Source organism: Leptinotarsa decemlineata, unplaced genomic scaffold, assembly GCF_025532065.1.
Source record: "Leptinotarsa decemlineata unplaced genomic scaffold, Ldec_3_MD MMD2_P_RNA_scaffold_7, whole genome shotgun sequence".
Lineage (NCBI taxonomy): Eukaryota > Metazoa > Arthropoda > Insecta > Coleoptera > Chrysomelidae > Leptinotarsa > Leptinotarsa decemlineata.
In genome coordinates, this window is record NW_027412534.1 from 5,722,791 (window position 1) to 5,746,854 (window position 24,064).

Sequence of the window (24,064 nt, forward strand, 5' to 3'; positions counted from 1 at the left end):
GATCACATTAACATTGAAATGACCTCTACATACGTCACATGATCATGTGCTTGTCTATGTACAAACATACGTCTGCATACTTCGAAGATCCTCCATGTAATGAATGTTCCATCGGCGTGAGCTCGCCAAGTTAGTAGTGGTGTGACGTCACGCAGCATCAACCGTTCAACGGTAAGAGAGCGAGATGTTCACTCCACGACGTGCGGCTGAGTAATGCGTATTCATCGGTGTGCCCTTACCTCTGTCGATGCAGTAAAGACTGACGTAACGCATCGCTCTAGCCTCGCTATCGATGGTGACACGCAGACGGCCGAGGACTGTGCTAACGTCTGCCCTCTCCGAGAGCGCAACGATCACAGCCTGTTGGTATCGACATCCAGTTGGGAGGTGGGCTTGGCTGTGACGTCAGGCATCTCTAGTGGGTAGCGAAGTAGGGTGAACTGGAGAGAGTTAAATAACGTGCATTTGTATAGATAATATTGAAGAATCTCGTGAAGTATTAATCTGAAAATTATCAACTTGAGCTGTACCAAGGTATGGTTAGGCGTGACGTCAGGCATCTCTAGTGGGTAGCGAAGTAAGGTGAACTGAAGAGAGTTAAATAACGTGCATTTTTATAGATAATATTGAAGAATCTCGTGAAGTATTAATCTGAAAATTATCAACTTGAGCTGTGCCAAGATATGGTTAGGGCGAATTGGATAAATATAACAATTGACAGAAATTCTCCCTATTATAGCAAAATTTGATCTCACATTTTCGCTTTGAAACCTCATTGAACTATTGAGGCCCGCGTCGAACTGCAAAGTTAAAGGTTATAAAATAATTAGAGATAAGTAATGAGAAGAGTTCATTGCATGTATTCAAATGATTCAACATGAAACAAACCAATAAAGCACAAGTGATAAGAAATGAGAGTTCAGAGAGTGAATTCTTGTTGCTTGTAACTATCCAATGGAATTCAAGATCTGAATCTTGTGCAATGTTATATTCATGATGACGAATAAAAGAACGGTTATTATTTAGGTCTATTTTATGTACGGAAAACACTGAAGAGAGTGAAATTGAATTACAGAATACATATTCGGAAAAGAAATAAATATAGTAGGATTTGGAAAAAATCTTGAGGTTTGGTTAGAATTTAAAAATTGTCGAAAGAGACAACTGCTCTGATGAGCCGATTTTCTATAGTTTGTGCCTGTATTTCTTGGTCCCGTATGACAAAAACTTGTCGATTTTGATATTGCACGTAGCTTTTGCATTCCGTTTCGACCTTCACAGCATATGACATCAGCGTAAATATAACTGTAAAGTAGGATGTGCCATCACTTTGATCGAAAATAAATTCATTCACCTGTCATTGCCAGATTTACCCGGCAAGTTTGGTTTGACTTTGAAATAAATGCAAGGTTATTATCTGCCCCAAAACAGATGCGTAGACTCAACACATAACATTTTACAGGAGAACAGACTGACATTTCTCACGCATATACATGTCTAACATGAACTAGGTACCGCATACTTAATGATGATTCAAAATGCTACACTATATTTTTCCTTGAAATATGATTACATTACAATTTGAACCAAAATAGTGGATGATATTGACGTAACTTCATCTGAAACGTGGGTATCGCCTCACTTTGGTCTCTTTTTTTCCACACATTGGCAAATCTGATGGTGAAGTTTGGTTTAACCTTGAAACTAAATACTAGGATTTTTTCGAGGGTCGAGTTTTCATGTATGCCGATGACACAACATTGTGACGTCCCCAGATCTGAATGAAATTGAAAATGAAACGAAACTAGTAATCAATGAATTCGAATGTTGGTGTAGAAACAATCATTTAATAAATAATGGAAATAAAACAACATTTATCCAGTTCTCAAGTGAGTATCGACGCCCTTTCCAAATAAATCTAGGTTTCGAAACTGAATTGTCTTTCAATAATCACATCGAATACTTGTGCACTTCTCTGAAAAACGTATTTTGCCTTCCTAACAATGAAATTAAATTTTTTGAGACATAATCTCTTGGATATATACTATGGTCTAGTGTATTCTAAGCTTAATATAAATATTACCATTTGGGGACACTCATCAGAAATAAATAGAATCTTTATAAGGCAAAAACGCTTCATTAGACTAATTTTTGATCTCAAATACAGAGAATCTTGTAAGAAAACATTCCAAGACACAAATTTTTTCACATTACCATGCATTTATTTTTACAAAATATTAAGCTACGTTCATGTACATTCCCATTTGCTAACAAGAAATGAGGAAATTTACTGTCATTAAACGAGACGGAGAAACGATTTCCATCAGGAAAAAATGAACCATAATGAAAGAAATTTTCTCATATTCAAGAAAAAAGTCAAAGACTTTTTTGTAACAAGTTGTTTTTACTTCCTGATAGAGAATGAAAATAATATTTTTGTGTAACATGTGCTGTTATTGATATAAGTGCTATAAGATAAAATATCTTTTGTAAAATGTGACGTGTCATATATACATCCATGTATCAAAAATGATGACTAAAATTTGACATTGACTTCTCCGTCAATGTCATGCTAGACGAAGATTTGTAGACATGTAGTGTCAACACTTGACATTTTACAGGAGAACAGACTGATATTTCTCACACATATGCATGCCCTACATGAACTTCCGCATGCTTAAAAATGATGTAATAATTCAAAATGTCACACTACGTTTTTCTTTTCGAAACATTATTGATTACAAATCTGAAGCCATACAGTAGATGATTTTGATATGATTTCCACTGAAAAGCAGGTTTGTTCTCACTTTGGTCTGTTTCTCCCCCACCATGTCAAGATCTGACAGAGCAGTTTGGTTTGAGCTTGAAACTGAACGCCCAGGTTGTGCTAGACGGAGATTTGCGGAGTTTCCAAAAGAGATGCGTAGGGTCATGCCATTTTGCAGTAGAATAGATTGATATTTCTCACACATGCATTTGCTCGCCTAACAAGAACTTTCACGTATTGCAGTACAATCTAATCATTTGAAATTCAACACTATATTGCAGTGTCTGACGGTGGAGTGTGGTTTGACTGTGAAAATGAATACAAAGTTCATTCTTAGCGAAAATCATGCTAAACGGGGTTTGGAAGTTCTCCAAAACAATGTATACAGTCACAACACACCATTTTGCAGCGAAAAAGACATATTTTTCACACCTAAATATATTCTCGACATGAACTTTTACATGTCGCAATACACATGTTTCAATTTGAAATGTATCACTATCTTCTTCTTAAAACCCAATATTATCCAAGATTCAAGCCAATATACCATATGACGTAAGGGTGTATTCAACTGAAAAGGAGATATTTCCACACTTCAACCCGAAAACTGATTCCTCCCTTCCACCATTTCATGATCTGACTTTGAAGTTGAGTTTGATCTTCAACTTGACTACGTGGTCATTTTCTGTCGATGTCCTGCTATACTGGTTTGTTAGTCCCCAAATATTACATAATGCACACATTTTTCGTACATACACACGCATGCTTCACACCATGCATGCTCATGTTTATGTTGTAGTATTTTTCTCGAGAGAATTTTAATGGTTGAAGCTGCGATGATTCTGCAACCGTGTTAGGAATAACACGTTAAAAGGTAAGACCTCGTTAGTCCTTAGCTCGCAACATCTCAACTTCTGAGAGTTGTCGTTCGTAAGGGGGCGACAGCTGATTAACGGAAAAACAGATTTCAAACAGAAACAGAACATTTACTTGCTGCATGATAAAGATACAGTAATGCAACTTGTCACTATCGAATTGGGTACTGTAATAGCGTGATCAACATTTTTGTCAACATTTTTAGTGTTGTTCCTGTGAATATAGTGTTTCAGACTAATATATCATCATAGAAATTCAGTTTTCTGATATACTATGATTCCATAAGACATGTGTCCCAATAGCAGATTTTATTCATATTCATATTTGGTCACATTATTTCTAACGCAAAGTTTTCCCCGCTAGGTAGTGCTGTTTCTAATTTACTGTTCGAGGAATATTTTTCTGGCTCTCCATTTCGGTCAATCAGTTATTGTTGAACCTGCTTCTGCAATTTTGAAAAATGTTTGCTGATTTGATGAAATATATCGCATCTATCTTGAGCCTCATAATAGATGAATACAAGGAGAAAACAGTGAAGGATAGACTTGAACAGTGTTATAAGGCTTCTAAACGAATAAAAAAAGATCTGAAAAATACTACTACTATGGGTGGGAAATAAAATCTACTAGCATTCTTAAACAGATGAAATTTGAGATGAAGAAAGGAGCAGGCCTGATTAGCCGGAAAGAGGCATCCTCTAATCGAGTACATTGGGATGATTCAGAATCGGCTTTTAATTCGCGTATCCGGACTGAAGTGATTACTAATCTCAAGCATAAGAACCTTACCCCATTTTTGATCGACTATAAGACCCTTTTTGTGACACTAATTCAAAATGCTTTGAAAAAAGATGCATTTTTAAAGGTTAATATGACATTCGGTGGAGAATTTGAGGTTGTCAAAGGCGATCGAATCTTTAACGAATATAAGTATTTCTCAATATCTAACGCATCCATCCATAGTAACACTGATATGAATATGTGGTTTGAGGATCGTGTTATGGAGCCAATCATGATAAAGTTGGAAGAGTTTCAGGAACCTGACAGAGGTTAGACGTTGAAAGCAGTAGTGAATTTGGGGGTTACCGTAAACAAATTTGTGCCGCAGAGAGGTTCATCATACACTGAACTGCCTTCTCAGATCAAACGAAAAATCATGATAATGCCTGCTTCGCGTGTGCCATTGTTTCGGCGTTGTATCCAGTTCCCCATGGACAACATTCAGATCACATCCTATCTTATCCTGACTATTCAAAAGTTCTGAAGTTGTGAGGTATTCACTTTCCGATGAAAATTATTCAGATAAATAGTTTCGAAGAGCAGAATGATCTCTCAGTCGATGTTTAACGTTGAAACTTTTTAAATCCAAGTATACTGTAATACCGCTAAGATTAAGCATAGCAAAAAATAAAAGCAAACATCTGAATCTACTCATGATTCAAGACATGTATTACGATGAAAAATGTAAGGATTCAATAAATGTCTATGATGTTACGTCACCAACCAGAAAACACTTTGTTTGAATAAAAGAGCTATCTAGTTTGGTGAGTAATCAACTCGACAACCAGAATAGAAAAAAATATTTTTGCCATAGGTGTTTTCACTGTTTTTCCACGCAAGCAATGTTAGATAAACACCTTGAAGACTGCTCGCAGACAAAAGAATGCCTACCAAAATCACCTATGGAGGGAAAATATATTTTTAGGTTCAAAAATTTCAAAAATAAAATTACATCGCCTTTCGTCATATATGCCGAGTGTATTGGTATCTGCACAAGATGGCAATAAATATCAACGACACATTCCGGCATCTATTGGATATTATGTGAAACGCTCTTATGATGATACACTACTATCATTTTATCGATCATTTCGTGATGAAAATTGTATGAACTGGTTTGCAGACGAGATAGGTCAGTTTGCTGAAGATGTTGCAACTGTGTTCCAGTGTCGATGTAAATATATCAGCCAGCCAGGAACCATTTCTTCAGGCAGCAACTCATTGTCATATATGTGACAAACCATTCAATATATCAGACAAAATAGTATGCGAGCATAATCGTCAAATACCTAAAAATAATTAATCGCCAACCATCACACCCAATGAGTGCATTTAAAACTATCAAGATGATCCAACAATTCCCATCGTGTTTCATAACTTATCAGGGTATGATGCACATTTTGTTATAGAAAATATTGCATTGGATCTCAATGGAAGTGTCGCCGTTAGGCCGATAACAAAGGAAAAGTATATCTCCTTTATTAAAAATATTTCTGGTAGCAAGATCCACTTCAGGTTTTTTAACTCATTCAGATTCATGAGTTTTTCGCTGGATACGTTAGTATCATATCTATCAGATTTTCCAAATCTCATATCACAGTTCTCCAACCGCTCGAATGATGAAGAGTAGATTTTGACAAAAAAGGGTGTAATGCCCTTTGCCAAAAGATTGTTTACCCCCTATCGAAACCTTTTGCAACATATTGAAGGAAAAACCGTGTCCTAGGAGATCTTACTTACGTGCCAAGCTGATATGGGCTACATTTAATATAAACACATCGGGAAAATATACGAATCTGTATTTGAAGACGGATGTTATGCTTCTGGCTATGTCTTCGAGCAGTTCCGCTCAAGTTGTCAAAAAACTTACGGTTTGGATCCTGCCCATTATATCACTCTGCCTGGCAATACATGGGATGCTATGTTATTCAAAACGAAACAGCAACTTGAACTTCTCACCGATGTAGATCAGTTGATGTTTTTCGAAAAGGGAACAAGAGGTGGACTGAGTCAAGTTTGATCCAAGCGAAGAGCCACAGCTAATAACAAATACATGGGTGATATCTTATGATAAAGCCAAAGCTGACTCATACCTAATGTATTTCGATGTTAATAATCAATATGGTTGGGCAATGTCTCAATATCTACCATACGGCTGGTTTGAATGGATGGACACCAACATTGATATCACAACTGTGCCTGATGATGCCTCGGAAGGTTATATACTAGAAGTTGATATGGAGTATCCAAACAACCTTCACGATATGCATAAGGATTTACCGTTTTGCCCCGATCATGTGGATCCTAAGACAAAAAAATCTCGAACCGAAAGTACATCGGATGTGAAACAATTTAAATTGATGGCTACTCTACAGTCGAAGAAATAGTATGTGAATCATTATAGAAATCTCAAGCAGGCCTTAGAAAATGGTCTCATTTTGAACAAGATTCATCGTGTTCTGAAGTTCAAGCAGTCTACATGGTTGAAGCCCTACAAAGGCTTGAACACACGTTTGCGAACTGCTGCCTCGAATGATATTGAAAAGAACCTATTCAAACTAATGCCGTATTTGATATGTACTGCTATCTTCAAAACTCAATTTTTGTCCCATATATATAAATATTTATTTCAGGGAAAACTATGGAAAATCTGAGAAAGCACTCTGATGTTCGCCTTGTAACGAGTTGGGATGGGCGATAAGGTGCCGAAGCCAGAATCTCCAATCCTCGGTTCAAGAGTTTGACTGTCTTCGATGAAAACTTGACTGCCATTGACTTGGGAAAATCCAAAATATTCTTCCACAAACCTATATATATGTTGGAATGGTAGTACTGGATTTGGCAAAGTTGACCACATATAATTTCCATTATGAATACATGGCTCCTAGGTATAGAGAAAATTTTTGCGCAGTTTATACTGACACGGACAGTTTGATTTATGGAATTATAAATTATGATCCATATGAGATGATAAAAAATGATTGTCATCAGTATTTCGATACTAGCGATTATCAATCAGATATCATTTACAATATTCCCCGAGCGAATAAGAAAGTGATTGGATTGATGAAGGATGAGAACAACAGAAAGCTTATGCTCGACCTTATTGGACTCAGATCTAAATTATACTCAACTAAAACTGCAACGTCAGAAGATCAAATCACTGATCTGAAAAAAAGATTGAAGCAGGAGAATTATGAAAATGATGAAATCAAACAAATTGTGGCCAATTTTGGAGTATCCAAGAAAGCGAAGGGCGTTAAAACGACTACGGCCCATTGTTTACTCTCTTACATAATAATTATAAGTAGAAACCAGGTGAATATTAGGTGGTTCCTCAACAGATAGTTTCGGGTCTATAATGAACGTAAAGTCGAGTGGCCAAACTGCCCGAAACCGGTCTGCAAACTCCACCCCCGCCGTGGGCAGAGATGTAAACCCGCTTCTTAACTATAGCTTGTTCTTCAATTACAGTTGATCTTAGCAATGAATTTGTGGTTCAGCGTAACACCACTGATGAGAGCTGAGGCGGGTCGAAACAGGGCTGCCGGTATTGAATCATAAATGTGTTATGTTTGGGCTTTATTTCCAGGTAAGAATGGTCGAAAAAAAAAAACTTGATCTAGTCTCCCTATAAAACTGAAGCCATTCTACTGATACGCAGAAAAATTACACACCAGTAAATCTCAAAATCAAGTAAACTCTCATAACACCAAGTGCGTATTTGAAATATATTGGTACAAATTTGAGAAAATGTTTTCAATGTATAGCCAAAAAGATATCGATGTTATGTATTTAGATCAAAACTACAGACGAATAGCAAAACAATTGATTCGCTACAATTGTAATGTGATTGTTCCATTTCAACAGTATGATCGCAATCTCCATCATACCAATTTTCGATTATGTAGCTCCATATTTGACTTTTGATGAAATTGAAGATATTTGAGTAGAATAGTGGAAGGATAGATGTGGTTGATTGGTAATTATAGAAGATTTTAATCTCAATAAGGACTAATATTGAAAAGGGTATATGCTGATAATAACATGTTTGTTCGACTTGGCATTTTCTAGAATATCGAGATTCATAATTATTGGAGTGCTTTGCTATGAAATATACTGCAATTTGGTCAAAACTGAATTTTTATGCCAATAGCCCTATATAAAACCTCTCTCGAAAGAAAATAGGTGTGTGGTTCAATTCGAAATAAATGACAGTAGGGTTCATTTATCCAATAGTTCTGATTTGACTCACAAAAATACACCTGTATATCAGCAACAAGATAATATATTAACAAAAACTTTCAATGTGATATGTGATTTTCACTCGTACGTAGAACCGTTCATGTGAGACGAGAATAATAATTTGTAGTTGATATTGTTATTAATCGATATTCATAGATTTTGAATTGAGTAATGTTCCCATGGAAGAGTATGGTAGGTTTCAGGAATTAGATAGCGTTTATCATCGTATTCATCGTGTATTCAACAGAACAATCTCCGTTTGTTCTGTTGAATACACCCTATGCTTATAGGAATTTATTAATTTTTTTGTGTGATTGCTTTTTCGGTATAATTTTCCAAACAGGCCACGTAATCTTCGAAAGCGATTTTTGTTTTGACAACATTATGTTTAACGCCCTTCGCTTTCTTGGATACTCCAAAATTGGCCACAATTTGTTTGATTTCATCATTTTCATAATTCTCCTGCTTCAATCTTTTTTTCAGATCAGTGATTTGATCTTCTGACGTTGCAGTTTTAGTTGAGTATAATTTAGATCTGAGTCCAATAAGGTCGAGCATAAGCTTTCTGTTGTTCTCATCCTTCATCAATCCAATCACTTTCTTATTCGCTCGGGGAATATTGTAAATGATATCTGATTGATAATCGCTAGTATCGAAATACTGATGACAATCATTTTTTATCATCTCATATGGATCATAATTTATAATTCCATAAATCAAACTGTCCGTGTCAGTATAAACTGCGCAAAAATTTTCTCTATACCTAGGAGCCATGTATTCATAATGGAAATTATATGTGGTCAACTTTGCCAAATCCAGTACTACCATTCCAACATATATATAGGTTTGTGGAAGAATATTTTGGATTTTCCCAAGTCAATGGCAGTCAAGTTTTCATCGAAGACAGTCAAACTCTTGAACCGAGGATTGGAGATTCTGGCTTCGGCACCTTATCGCCCATCCCAACTCGTTACAAGGCGAACATCAGAGTGCTTTCTCAGATTTTCCATAGTTTTCCCTGAAATAAATATTTATATATATGGGACAAAAATTGAGTTTTGAAGATAGCAGTACATATCAAATACGGCATTAGTTTGAATAGGTTCTTTTCAATATCATTCGAGGCAGCAGTTCGCAAACGTGTGTTCAAGCCTTTGTAGGGCTTCAACCATGTAGACTGCTTGAACTTCAGAACACGATGAATCTTGTTCAAAATGAGACCATTTTCTAAGGCCTGCTTGAGATTTCTATAATGATTCACATACTATTTCTTCGACTGTAGAGTAGCCATCAATTTAAATTGTTTCACATCCGATGTACTTTCGGTTCGAGATTTTTTTGTCTTAGGATCCACATGATCGGGGCAAAACGGTAAATCCTTATGCATATCGTGAAGGTTGTTTGGATACTCCATATCAACTTCTAGTATATAACCTTCCGAGGCATCATCAGGCACAGTTGTGATATCAATGTTGGTGTCCATCCATTCAAACCAGCCGTATGGTAGATATTGAGACATTGCCCAACCATATTGATTATTAACATCGAAATACATTAGGTATGAGTCAGCTTTGGCTTTATCATAAGATATCACCCATGTATTTGTTATTAGCTGTGGCTCTTCGCTTGGATCAAACTTGACTCAGTCCACCTCTTGTTCCCTTTTCGAAAAACATCAACTGATCTACATCGGTGAGAAGTTCAAGTTGCTGTTTCGTTTTGAATAACATAGCATCCCATGTATTGCCAGGCAGAGTGATATAATGGGCAGGATCCAAACCGTAAGTTTTTTGACAACTTGAGCGGAACTGCTCGAAGACATAGCCAGAAGCATAACATCCGTCTTCAAATACAGATTCGTATATTTTCCCGATGTGTTTATATTAAATGTAGCCCATATCAGCTTGGCACGTAAGTAAGATCTCCTAGGACACGGTTTTTCCTTCAATATGTTGCAAAAGGTTTCGATAGGGGGTAAACAATCTTTTGGCAAAGGGCATTACACCCTTTTTTGTCAAAATCTACTCTTCATCATTCGAGCGGTTGGAGAACTGTGATATGAGATTTGGAAAATCTGATAGATATGATACTAACGTATCCAGCGAAAAACTCATGAATCTGAATGAGTTAAAAAACCTGAAGTGGATCTTGCTACCAGAAATATTTTTAATAAAGGAGATATACTTTTCCTTTGTTATCGGCCTAACGGCGACACTTCCATTGAGATCCAATGCAATATTTTCTATAACAAAATGTGCATCATACCCTGATAAGTTATGAAACACGATGGGAATTGTTGGATCATCTTGATAGTTTTAAATGCACTCATTGGGTGTGATGGTTGGCGATTAATTATTTTTAGGTATTTGACGATTATGCTCGCATACTATTTTGTCTGATATATTGAATGGTTTGTCACATATATGACAATGAGTTGCTGCCTGAAGAAATGGTTCCTGGCTGGCTGATATATTTACATCGACACTGGAACACAGTTGCAACATCTTCAGCAAACTGACCTATCTCGTCTGCAAACCAGTTCATACAATTTTCATCACGAAATGATCGATAAAATGATAGTAGTGTATCATCATAAGAGCGTTTCACATAATATCCAATAGATGCCGGAATGTGTCGTTGATATTTATTGCCATCTTGTGCAGATACCAATACACTCGGCATATATGACGAAAGGCGATGTAATTTTATTTTTGAAATTTTTGAACCTAAAAATATATTTTCCCTCCATAGGTGATTTTGGTAGGCATTCTTTTGTCTGCGAGCAGTCTTCAAGGTGTTTATCTAACATTGCTTGCGTGGAAAAACAGTGAAAACACCTATGGCAAAAATATTTTTTTCTATTCTGGTTGTCGAGTTGATTACTCACCAAACTAGATAGCTCTTTTATTCAAACAAAGTGTTTTCTGGTTGGTGACGTAACATCATAGACATTTATTGAATCCTTACATTTTTCATCGTAATACATGTCTTGAATCATGAGTAGATTCAGATGTTTGCTTTTATTTTTTGCTATGCTTAATCTTAGCGGTATTACAGTATACTTGGATTTAAAAAGTTTCAACGTTAAACATCGACTGAGAGATCATTCTGCTCTTCGAAACTATTTATCTGAATAATTTTCATCGGAAAGTGAATACCTCACAACTTCAGAACTTTTGAATAGTCAGGATAAGATAGGATGTGATCTGAATGTTGTCCATGGGGAACTGGATACAACGCCGAAACAATGGCACACGCGAAGCAGGCATTATCATGATTTTTCGTTTGATCTGAGAAGGCAGTTCAGTGTATGATGAACCTCTCTGCGGCACAAATTTGTTTACGGTAACCCCCAAATTCACTACTGCTTTCAACGTCTAACCTCTGTCAGGTTCCTGAAACTCTTCCAACTTTATCATGATTGGCTCCATAACACGATCCTCAAACCACATATTCATATCAGTGTTACTATGGATGGATGCGTTAGATATTGAGAAATACTTATATTCGTTAAAGATTCGATCGCCTTTGACAACCTCAAATTCTCCACCGAATGTCATATTAACCTTTAAAAATGCATCTTTTTTCAAAGCATTTTGAATTAGTGTCACAAAAAGGGTCTTATAGTCGATCAAAAATGGGGTAAGGTTCTTATGCTTGAGATTAGTAATCACTTCAGTCCGGATACGCGAATTAAAAGCCGATTCTGAATCATCCCAATGTACTCGATTAGAGGATGCCTCTTTCCGGCTAATCAGGCCTGCTCCTTTCTTCATCTCAAATTTCATCTGTTTAAGAATGCTAGTAGATTTTATTTCCCACCCATAGTAGTAGTATTTTTCAGATCTTTTTTTATTCGTTTAGAAGCCTTATAACACTGTTCAAGTCTATCCTTCACTGTTTTCTCCTTGTATTCATCTATTATGAGGCTCAAGATAGATGCGATATATTTCATCAAATCAGCAAACATTTTTCAAAATTGCAGAAGCAGGTTCAACAATAACTGATTGACCGAAATGGAGAGCCAGAAAAATATTCCTCGAACAGTAAATTAGAAACAGCACTACCTAGCGGGGAAAACTTTGCGTTAGAAATAATGTGACCAAATATGAATATGAATAAAATCTGCTATTGGGACACATGTCTTATGGAATCATAGTATATCAGAAAACTGAATTTCTATGATGATATATTAGTCTGAAACACTATATTCACAGGAACAACACTAAAAATGTTGACAAAAATGTTGATCACGCTATTACAGTACCCAATTCGATAGTGACAAGTTGCATTACTGTATCTTTATCATGCAGCAAGTAAATGTTCTGTTTCTGTTTGAAATCTGTTTTTCCGTTAATCAGCTGTCGCCCCCTTACGAACGACAACTCTCAGAAGTTGAGATGTTGCGAGCTAAGGACTAACGAGGTCTTACCTTTTAACGTGTTATTCCTAACACGGTTGCAGAATCATCGCAGCTTCAACCATTAAAATTCTCTCGAGAAAAATACTACAACATAAACATGAGCATGCATGGTGTGAAGCATGCGTGTGTATGTACGAAAAATGTGTGCATTATGTAATATTTGGGGACTAACAAACCAGTATAGCAGGACATCGACAGAAAATGACCACGTAGTCAAGTTGAAGATCAAACTCAACTTCAAAGTCAGATCATGAAATGGTGGAAGGGAGGAATCAGTTTTCGGGTTGAAGTGTGGAAATATCTCCTTTTCAGTTGAATACACCCTTACGTCATATGGTATATTGGCTTGAATCTTGGATAATATTGGGTTTTAAGAAGAAGATAGTGATACATTTCAAATTGAAACATGTGTATTGCGACATGTAAAAGTTCATGTCGAGAATATATTTAGGTGTGAAAAATATGTCTTTTTCGCTGCAAAATGGTGTGTTGTGACTGTATACATTGTTTTGGAGAACTTCCAAACCCCGTTTAGCATGATTTTCGCTAAGAATGAACTTTGTATTCATTTTCACAGTCAAACCACACTCCACCGTCAGACACTGCAATATAGTGTTGAATTTCAAATGATTAGATTGTACTGCAATACGTGAAAGTTCTTGTTAGGCGAGCAAATGCATGTGTGAGAAATATCAATCTATTCTACTGCAAAATGGCATGACCCTACGCATCTCTTTTGGAAACTCCGCAAATCTCCGTCTAGCACAACCTGGGCGTTCAGTTTCAAGCTCAAACCAAACTGCTCTGTCAGATCTTGACATGGTGGGGGAGAAACAGACCAAAGTGAGAACAAACCTGCTTTTCAGTGGAAATCATATCAAAATCATCTACTGTATGGCTTCAGATTTGTAATCAATAATGTTTCGAAAAGAAAAACGTAGTGTGACATTTTGAATTATTACATCATTTTTAAGCATGCGGAAGTTCATGTAGGGCATGCATATGTGTGAGAAATATCAGTCTGTTCTCCTGTAAAATGTCAAGTGTTGACACTACATGTCTACAAATCTTCGTCTAGCATGACATTGACGGAGAAGTCAATGTCAAATTTTAGTCATCATTTTTGATACATGGATGTATATATGACACGTCACATTTTACAAAAGATATTTTATCTTATAGCACTTATATCAATAACAGCACATGTTACACAAAAATATTATTTTCATTCTCTATCAGGAAGTAAAAACAACTTGTTACAAAAAAGTCTTTGACTTTTTTCTTGAATATGAGAAAATTTCTTTCATTATGGTTCATTTTTTCCTGATGGAAATCGTTTCTCCGTCTCGTTTAATGACAGTAAATTTCCTCATTTCTTGTTAGCAAATGGGAATGTACATGAACGTAGCTTAATATTTTGTAAAAATAAATGCATGGTAATGTGAAAAAATTTGTGTCTTGGAATGTTTTCTTACAAGATTCTCTGTATTTGAGATCAAAAATTAGTCTAATGAAGCGTTTTTGCCTTATAAAGATTCTATTTATTTCTGATGAGTGTCCCCAAATGGTAATATTTATATTAAGCTTAGAATACACTAGACCATAGTATATATCCAAGAGATTATGTCTCAAAAAATTTAATTTCATTGTTAGGAAGGCAAAATACGTTTTTCAGAGAAGTGCACAAGTATTCGATGTGATTATTGAAAGACAATTCAGTTTCGAAACCTAGATTTATTTGGAAAGGGCGTCGATACTCACTTGAGAACTGGATAAATGTTGTTTTATTTCCATTATTTATTAAATGATTGTTTCTACACCAACATTCGAATTCATTGATTACTAGTTTCGTTTCATTTTCAATTTCATTCAGATCTGGGGACGTCACAATGTTGTGTCATCGGCATACATGAAAACTCGACCCTCGAAAAAATCCTAGTATTTAGTTTCAAGGTTAAACCAAACTTCACCATCAGATTTGCCAATGTGTGGAAAAAAAGAGACCAAAGTGAGGCGATACCCACGTTTCAGATGAAGTTACGTCAATATCATCCACTATTTTGGTTCAAATTGTAATGTAATCATATTTCAAGGAAAAATATAGTGTAGCATTTTGAATCATCATTAAGTATGCGGTACCTAGTTCATGTTAGACATGTATATGCGTGAGAAATGTCAGTCTGTTCTCCTGTAAAATGTTATGTGTTGAGTCTACGCATCTGTTTTGGGGCAGATAATAACCTTGCATTTATTTCAAAGTCAAACCAAACTTGCCGGGTAAATCTGGCAATGACAGGTGAATGAATTTATTTTCGATCAAAGTGATGGCACATCCTACTTTACAGTTATATTTACGCTGATGTCATATGCTGTGAAGGTCGAAACGGAATGCAAAAGCTACGTGCAATATCAAAATCGACAAGTTTTTGTCATACGGGACCAAGAAATACAGGCACAAACTATAGAAAATCGGCTCATCAGAGCAGTTGTCTCTTTCGACAATTTTTAAATTCTAACCAAACCTCAAGATTTTTTCCAAATCCTACTATATTTATTTCTTTTCCGAATATGTATTCTGTAATTCAATTTCACTCTCTTCAGTGTTTTCCGTACATAAAATAGACCTAAATAATAACCGTTCTTTTATTCGTCATCATGAATATAACATTGCACAAGATTCAGATCTTGAATTCCATTGGATAGTTACAAGCAACAAGAATTCACTCTCTGAACTCTCATTTCTTATCACTTGTGCTTTATTGGTTTGTTTCATGTTGAATCATTTGAATACATGCAATGAACTCTTCTCATTACTTATCTCTAATTATTTTATAACCTTTAACTTTGCAGTTCGACGCGGGCCTCAATAGTTCAATGAGGTTTCAAAGCGAAAATGTGAGATCAAATTTTGCTATAATAGGGAGAATTTCTGTCAATTGTTATATTTATCCAATTCGCCCTAACCATATCTTGGCACAGCTCAAGTTGATAATTTTCAGATTAATACTTCACGAGATTCTTCAATATTATCTATAAAAATGCACGTTATTTAACTCTCTTCAGTTCACCTTACTTCGCTACCCACTAGAGATGCCTGACGTCACGCCTAACCATACCTTGGTACAGCTCAAGTTGATAATTTTCAGATTAATACTTCACGAGATTCTTCAATATTATCTATACAAATGCACGTTATTTAACTCTCTCCAGTTCACCCTACTTCGCTACCCACTAGAGATGCCTGACGTCACAGCCAAGCCCACCTCCCAACTGGATGTCGATACCAACAGGCTGTGATCGTTGCGCTCTCGGAGAGGGCAGACGTTAGCACAGTCCTCGGCCGTCTGCGTGTCACCATCGATAGCGAGGCTAGAGCGATGCGTTACGTCAGTCTTTACTGCATCGACAGAGGTAAGGGCACACCGATGAATACGCATTACTCAGCCGCACGTCGTGGAGTGAACATCTCGCTCTCTTACCGTTGAACGGTTGATGCTGCGTGACGTCACACCACTACTAACTTGGCGAGCTCACGCCGATGGAACATTCATTACATGGAGGATCTTCGAAGTATGCAGACGTATGTTTGTACATAGACAAGCACATGATCATGTGACGTATGTAGAGGTCATTTCAATGTTAATGTGATCCGAGACAGACTAAAATCTCAAGGTCAACCCCAAGGTTATGCGACTTTGAACATTGTTCGAAATAGCTGTGAAAATATGAAGTGTGAATGAAAGTCATTCAAAGTCAAATCTAAAACACTACTCCAAAGTCGCCTTATCCTTATTACCTTGTGACGTACGTTAAGGGTGTGACGTAGATCAAGGTCGAAGCCAACTCGATGCGTCGAACACAGGCGCTGCCCCCCCCCCCCTCCCCACCACCACCACCACAACCAATTCCAACTCGATGTGTTGACAGAAGGCGATACAAGCAAACAGTGGTCGTTGAAACTTTACGGAGTGCAGACGTGTACGCTCTCTGTCACGATGGATACCGTCCAAACTGGTGAAGAAGGACCGCTCATCAGTCGATGGATCTTCGTGGTATTCAGACGTATGTTTATTCAGTACAAACAGGTACAGAGTACACATGAAGGACAATATCAAACCCTGACTTCACAATGTATGCAATCTAGTTTCCCAATCTCAAAGTTGAATTCCATGTTCAAGGTCATGAACATAAATGAAGGATGTTAACCCCGTACCGTGCATTCCCACACACCAACCAAATGTAATTACGTCACTATGTCACACACACATACACACACAAAATTTCATATGAAAAAAAAATTCTGAACGATCCCTGCACCAGACACTTCGAAGTCACATCGCCTTGATGTTACTAAACAACAACAAAAAAGCAATTAATACGTCATAGTGGTGGGGGGAGGCCCAGAACCGAAAAAAAAAATTCTGAACGATCCATACACCAGACACTTCAAGGTCACATCGCCTTGACTTCACTAAACAACAACCAATAAAAAAGCAATTAATACGTCGTAGTGGTGGGGGGAGGCCGAGAATCAGCTGTAAACAACTACTGTTTTCGAATACACCTCTTTCAATTTCGCAATTGTTTCATATTCAAAATGATTCCTGACTGAATTCCACAATTCAAAATTGAAACCATTACTTCGAACACCCAAAATTTTGACTAATTTTCATGTGATCTGATGCAGAGAGAATAATTGTATGAGATATTTTTAAAAATAATAGTCGTTCTCAAGACTTTACATTTTAAGCAATAACTCAACAACGCCGTAACCGAATTTCAAAAACCAAACATGAAATGATATCAGAATTTAACGTAGCATCTGAATATGTAATGATATACAGGGCGTTCTATTTTAAAAAATGGAATTTTGGTCTATATATATATATATATATATATATATATATATATATATATATATATATATATATATATATATATATATGCTGACTTGCTGACTAGTTAAAAACAAAATTTGGAAAATATCTTTGGATGATCAGCAGAACGGAAGTGTACTCTTATAACACAAGGTATTCCAATATTTCGATAAAAGTCATTATCATCTTTAAGGAAGAGCTACAAAATTTGTATGACGGTGATACAACATAAAAATTATTATGAAAAGTCTCAAACTTACTGTTAGTGGGGTTGGTCGTGTCGAAAAGAATGTTACGTGCAAACAATTGAAACATGTCATTACAATAAACAAGTCACAACATTAAAAGAGGTTGACGCCTCACTGGATACAAAAAAGATTATTGAATTAAAATTTACTGAAAATCGTTATTTGTTTTGAAACCATGGATTTCCGGTAAAAGCCATGTGGTTGAAGATCAAAGAGAGAGACAAAAAGCAATTGACAATGACAGCAGTCATGTGATTCAGTTTGAAAAAGTGTGTTAGTTTGTCGATGATAAAACTATGGAACAAAAGAGAACTATTATGGTGCAAGTGTGATCAGAGACATCTGCTGTTCTATAAGTAACCCAATGAGAAAATCCAAAAATCAAATATGTTAATTAATTGACAACACCCTCATTTGTCTTGAGGAAAACAGGTGAAGACGTGTTGTTTAATGAAAGTGAAACCCTTCCCTAGGGAGGTTGGAAATTTGTTTAAAAAGAAAATATTTAAATGTTATGAATAATATTACTGAGAAACCAGAATTATTATTGGTTTGGAAATCATGTAAATTTTTGTCAATGTCTAATAAGAAGGCATAGATTTCACTGTGGTGTTCCATTTCTGATCTTCTACTTCTATTAAGGCAATTATTTGATTGTAATATAAATGACATTTCGGAAAACAATCTTTTAGATGTATTTCTTTCAAATGATGAAATTTTGATTGAAATATAGTCCATTTTATGACCTTCCTTGGAGACATGATTGCTGAGTGCATATCTCTCAGTATATAATCTACCATCACTTTTATGTGAACTGATTCTGTCTTTGAGTAATCTCAACGTTTGACCAATATATTCCTCACCACAATTCAAACATGGAATGGAATAGATTAATTGAGATTGAAAGTTAATAGGAGTTTCATTTTTAAGTTTCGATAATAATTTATTAATGGTTACTATAGTTCTGTGAGCTATTTTTACATTTGAATCTTTTAAAAGTTTATTGTATTGACATGTTTCAATTGTTTAAATGTAACATTCTTTTCGACACAGCCTGTATATATTTACAACGAGTTGCCTTGCAGTTGAAGCTGCTGAAGGAATACTTACATCTACATTTTACTTACCTAAATTTCACAAACCCATATTTACACTGATATTTAATTTCCTCTCGATTCACAAAACCTGCGACGGAGCAAATTCCACTACAAAACAAATCCAAGATACCTACTCGTACTACAAGTGTGTTCTACCCTGTAGACACTATGAGTGCGTCGGCTTTCGACAAAATGTGCGTGTACAAAAACTAATAGTATATGACAGATCGTAGACGGTTGTGGAAAGCGAAAAACGATCTCTACAGACTCAAGCTCTTGTGTATGAATTCCCGCGCTTTGTAGCCTACACATCGTCATTTTCTTCTGCCGAAAATATACCACGGTTGCCATGACAATAGCGTCTCGCCTAACACCGAATCCATCTGAAAAGCCAATGAAAGGATGTTACTCTCTGGATATTCGCCTCCGGTTTATGAACTGTGAATATATCATACATATATAAAATAATTCGCAAGTGTTTGAAATTAAAAAAATATTTCTAGAGCTTACAATAATTTCGGAATATAATTTGCTAGTTATATTTTTAGAAGTTATTTTACTGAATTTGATTTTTCGCTCTGACAGTTATTTTATAATTCAATTATGCGAGTTGGTCATTTGAAGGAAACATCATGCATTTCATTGCAAACTTCCTGAAATTCCGCGAATTCCGTGTCAGAGCCAATGGAGCGTTGTCTTTCTTCAAAATTCAGGGATTCCACAGGATTCCTCACTAAGTGTCACTTTATTTCTTATAGCCATCAACAATATTACTGACAAATGTTCAAAAACTCTCAAAGCAAGACTCTATGCAGATGACCTCGTTGTTTTTGGCAAGGGAAAGAATCCGATCTCAATACATAACAATCTACAGAGATTCATGACCAATCTAGAGCAGGGGTCTCCAAACTTTGAAGCCTTCGGGCCATAATGATTTTTTCAGTTTGTTCCAAGGGCCAATTTCTGCCCTTAACCATTCACCGATGGAGATATTATAAAAGAATGCTTGATTGTAGTAGCTGAAAAAATATGCCCCGAAAAGGTCAGTTTGTCAGCCAACACCGTGGCTCGGAGGGTGCAAGACATCGCAGAAAATATATCATCTCAACTGTCTGACAAAAATGGACATCATGAGTGGTTTTCTCTAGCATTGGATGAGTCAACGGATGTGTCAGATACTGCTCAGGTGTTGATTTTTATTCGCGGAGTAGATAAAAGCTATAAGTGTATGAAGAACTTCTTGATATTGATAGTATTCACGGCACGACAACTGGGGCAGATATTTTTAAGGAAGTTGAAAATGCCATTAATAAAAAGAACCTTCGATGGAGAAATTTGAAATCTATAACAACTGATGGAGGCAAAAATATGTATGGTTAAAATAAAGGAGTGGTTGCACTCGTGTCAAAGAGTGTAGAAAATGATGGAGGTTCAAAACCATTAGTCTAACATTGTATCATTCATCAACAGTCCTTATGCGGAAAATGTTTGGATATGTCTGAAGTTCTAAAACCAGTCATATCAGTTGTTAACTTCATCAGATCCACTGTGCTGAATCACCGACAATTCCGCGAGTTTATTCAACAGATTGGAGAAAATGATTTACTATATCACACTGCCGTACGCTGGCTTAGTTGCGGAAAAGTCCTTGAGTGCTTTTTTGAACTTCGAGCAGAGATCGAAATTTTTTTAAATGAGAAGCAGCGCCCTTTTGCCAATTTAGAAAATAGTGAATGGATGTGGAAATTAGCCTTCTATGTCGATTTGACAAATCATATGAAAGAACTGAATTTGAGATTGCAAGGAGAAAATCAGCTTCTCTCTGATTTATACACCAATATCAAATCCTTCAGGCAGAAAATAATACTATTTCAATCGCAATTATGTAAAAAATGTTTCACACATTTTGAAACATGTGAAATATTCAGCCATACTACAGAGACTGAATCTCCCGTCAATTTTGCAATCGAAACTTTGAGTGCTTTGAAGATAAATTTTAATACTCGTTTTTCTGATTTTGATGTCATTGCGAATGAAATTAAGCTTTTTCAATATCCTTTTGATTCTGACATTGAAACCCTGGCTCCGGAAGTCCAAATGGAAATTATTGATTCACGGTGCAGTGATATTCTTAAGAACAAATATCAAAATTCATCTGTGCTGGAATTTTATAAGAGTCTTCCATCGGAACAATTTGATAATTTGCATAAATTTGCTCGTGGGTTGTTTTCTGTTTTTGGTACTACTTACTTGTGTGAGAAAACGTTTTCCAAGATGAAGTACACAAAGAATGTTTACAGATCTCAATTAACCGATGAGCATCTTACATCTCTTTTGATAAAATCGGTACAAGTAAAATTGATTCACAACTACAAAGTATTGTCGGTGGAAAATCACAATTACATGAATCTCATTAGTGTTTTTGTTTTACTGTGATTCATTTCAATTATTTGTTAGTTATTAATATGCTTAAACTTAGATACTTCAGTTAAGTTTTCTTTGTCATCATTTCTGTCGTTAAGTTTTACCTTGCAAGTAAATAAAACCGAGTAATTATCATTCTGTGTTTTCTTCTTCAACTGATCACAGCAATGGTAACAACAATTAGGTAATAATCATTGGCTGTCGCGGGCTAGATTGATGACAGTAAATCATTGGCTGTCGCGGGCTAGATTGATGACAGTAAATCATTGGCTGTCGCGGGCCGGATTGATGACACTGACGGGCCGGATTTGGCCCGCGGGCCGTAGTTTGGAGACCCCTGATCTATAGGAATGGTCGTCATCTTCAGGCCTTCGAATATCACTTGAAAAGACAAAATGTGTACACTTCTCGAAAAGACCTAAAGAACACCCACCTAAACTGATGATGTTTGGAGAATATATTGAGTACGTTGAAAGAATTTAATTTTTGGGACTGATATTCGACCAAAGACTCGACTGGAAATCTCACATCCAACATTAAAAAAAAATTTAAAAAAATCCTGTCAGAACGGTCTGAACCTTATGAAAACAATCGCCTCAAGAAACTGGGGATCGGGCTCCGCTACACTCATGCTCATCTATAAATCTTCAATACGTTCAAAATTGAATTATGGATCTATAGTGTATAACTCTACCAAGAAATTGGTTCTGAAAGATGTCGATGTAATCAGCAACAACGCCATTAGAATTGCACTCGGAGTTTACTGCACAAGTCCAACTACCAGCATCCATTGCGAAGCAAGTGAGCCAACATTATCCTCAAGGAGGCAATTGTTAACTCTAACATACGCCTCTTCTATATTATCATTTCCGCAAAAACCTGTTCACCATAACGTAATTGCGAATAGATTTCGAATTGTCTTTGAAAAGAAGAAGAAGGCCACCTTCCCTTTTATGAGAGACTGAACCGGTATTTATCTAGTTTACACCTCCAGAGACCAAAAACCTTCATCTCCTCAAATATTCCAACCCTTCCACCCTGGAGAATCCCCAAAATCATAATTGACCATACTCTCTTACAATATGATAAAAGTCAGATGAACCACGGAATAATCAATGCAGAATTTCATTCTCTTCTAGATCAACATGCAGACTTCAACTTCCTCTACACAGATGCATCCAAAACTATGGACGGAGTCGGATCAGCTTCCACTATCGCAGATTTTCAAGCTTCGTACAAACTACCAAGAGAGAGCACGGTATTCACTGGAGAAACATACTTACGATATATAGAAAGCCTTCAAGTACATAAATATTAAAAAAAATGGAAAATGCCTCATTATAACAGATTCCATGAACGCTCTTCTGGCAATAAGTCAATCAAACACCCAAAATCCCATTATACTTTTCATAAAACAGGAGCTTCATGTACTCAAACAAAGGCAAGCAGTAATCAGATTCATGTGGGTCCCATCGCATGTGAGCATCCCAGGAAATAAAAGAGCAGATCAACTGGCGAAAGCAGCCATCTCAAATCCATTGACTTATACTGAATTCAAAATAAATCACATTGACCTGAAATCTTTCTACAAACAAGAAATCTTTAACAATTGGCAACATCAGTGGTACAATTCCACCTCCAAGCTAGCAGAAGTAAAAACATCAGTACACCCATGGAAAAATAATCCCAAAAACAGAAGACACCAAGTTATCCTGACTCGTTTGCGACTGGGACATACTCGCTTAACACATGAATACCTCATAACAGGTGGTGACAAACCAAGATGTGAAGTGTATGGAACAGACCTGAGTGTTAAACACATTCTAACAGAATGCGTGCTATATCACTTCGACAGACTTAATCATCGCATCCCACAAACAATGAAAGACATACTTGATGAAAATTGTGACACTGAACAATTGATAGCTTTCCTCAAAGATATACACATTTTTCAAGATATATAATAATAATAATAATAATACATTTATTGTGCATAAAAATACATTTTAGACACAAAGGGGATCGGGTTAGCCGGAGGCTGTCTTCCACCCTTCCCATAACTGGCATGTGTAATACAATATGAGATATTATAAACTAAAATAAAATTCAAATACAACACAGATATCCCTCATATAGAGGGATATAACTATAAATGATCATATATATACCACATCATATACATACACATTTCAAAGTGGAGATTTTTTTTTATTACAATGAAGATTATGATGTAACAGAGTATTAATACATAAACAGACAATATACATATCATATTCAGATGGAGAAGATGTTTCACAATATAATAGGAAATATAATAATATAATATAA

At 36.1% G+C, this 24,064-nt stretch overlaps 1 protein-coding gene across 1 annotated transcript in view; it reads right to left on the bottom strand.

Annotated features, from left to right (window-relative positions):
- The window catches only part of LOC111516193 (protein rhomboid), a 73,588-nt gene extending 54,012 nt beyond the window's left edge, over nucleotides 1–19,576 (bottom strand). The window contains exon 1 of the mRNA XM_074170265.1: nucleotides 19,343–19,576. The gene's annotated coding sequence lies outside the window, so the exon portion shown is untranslated. The remainder of the gene's footprint in view (nucleotides 1–19,342) is intronic.
- Between the last annotated feature and the right edge of the window lie 4,488 nt (nucleotides 19,577–24,064).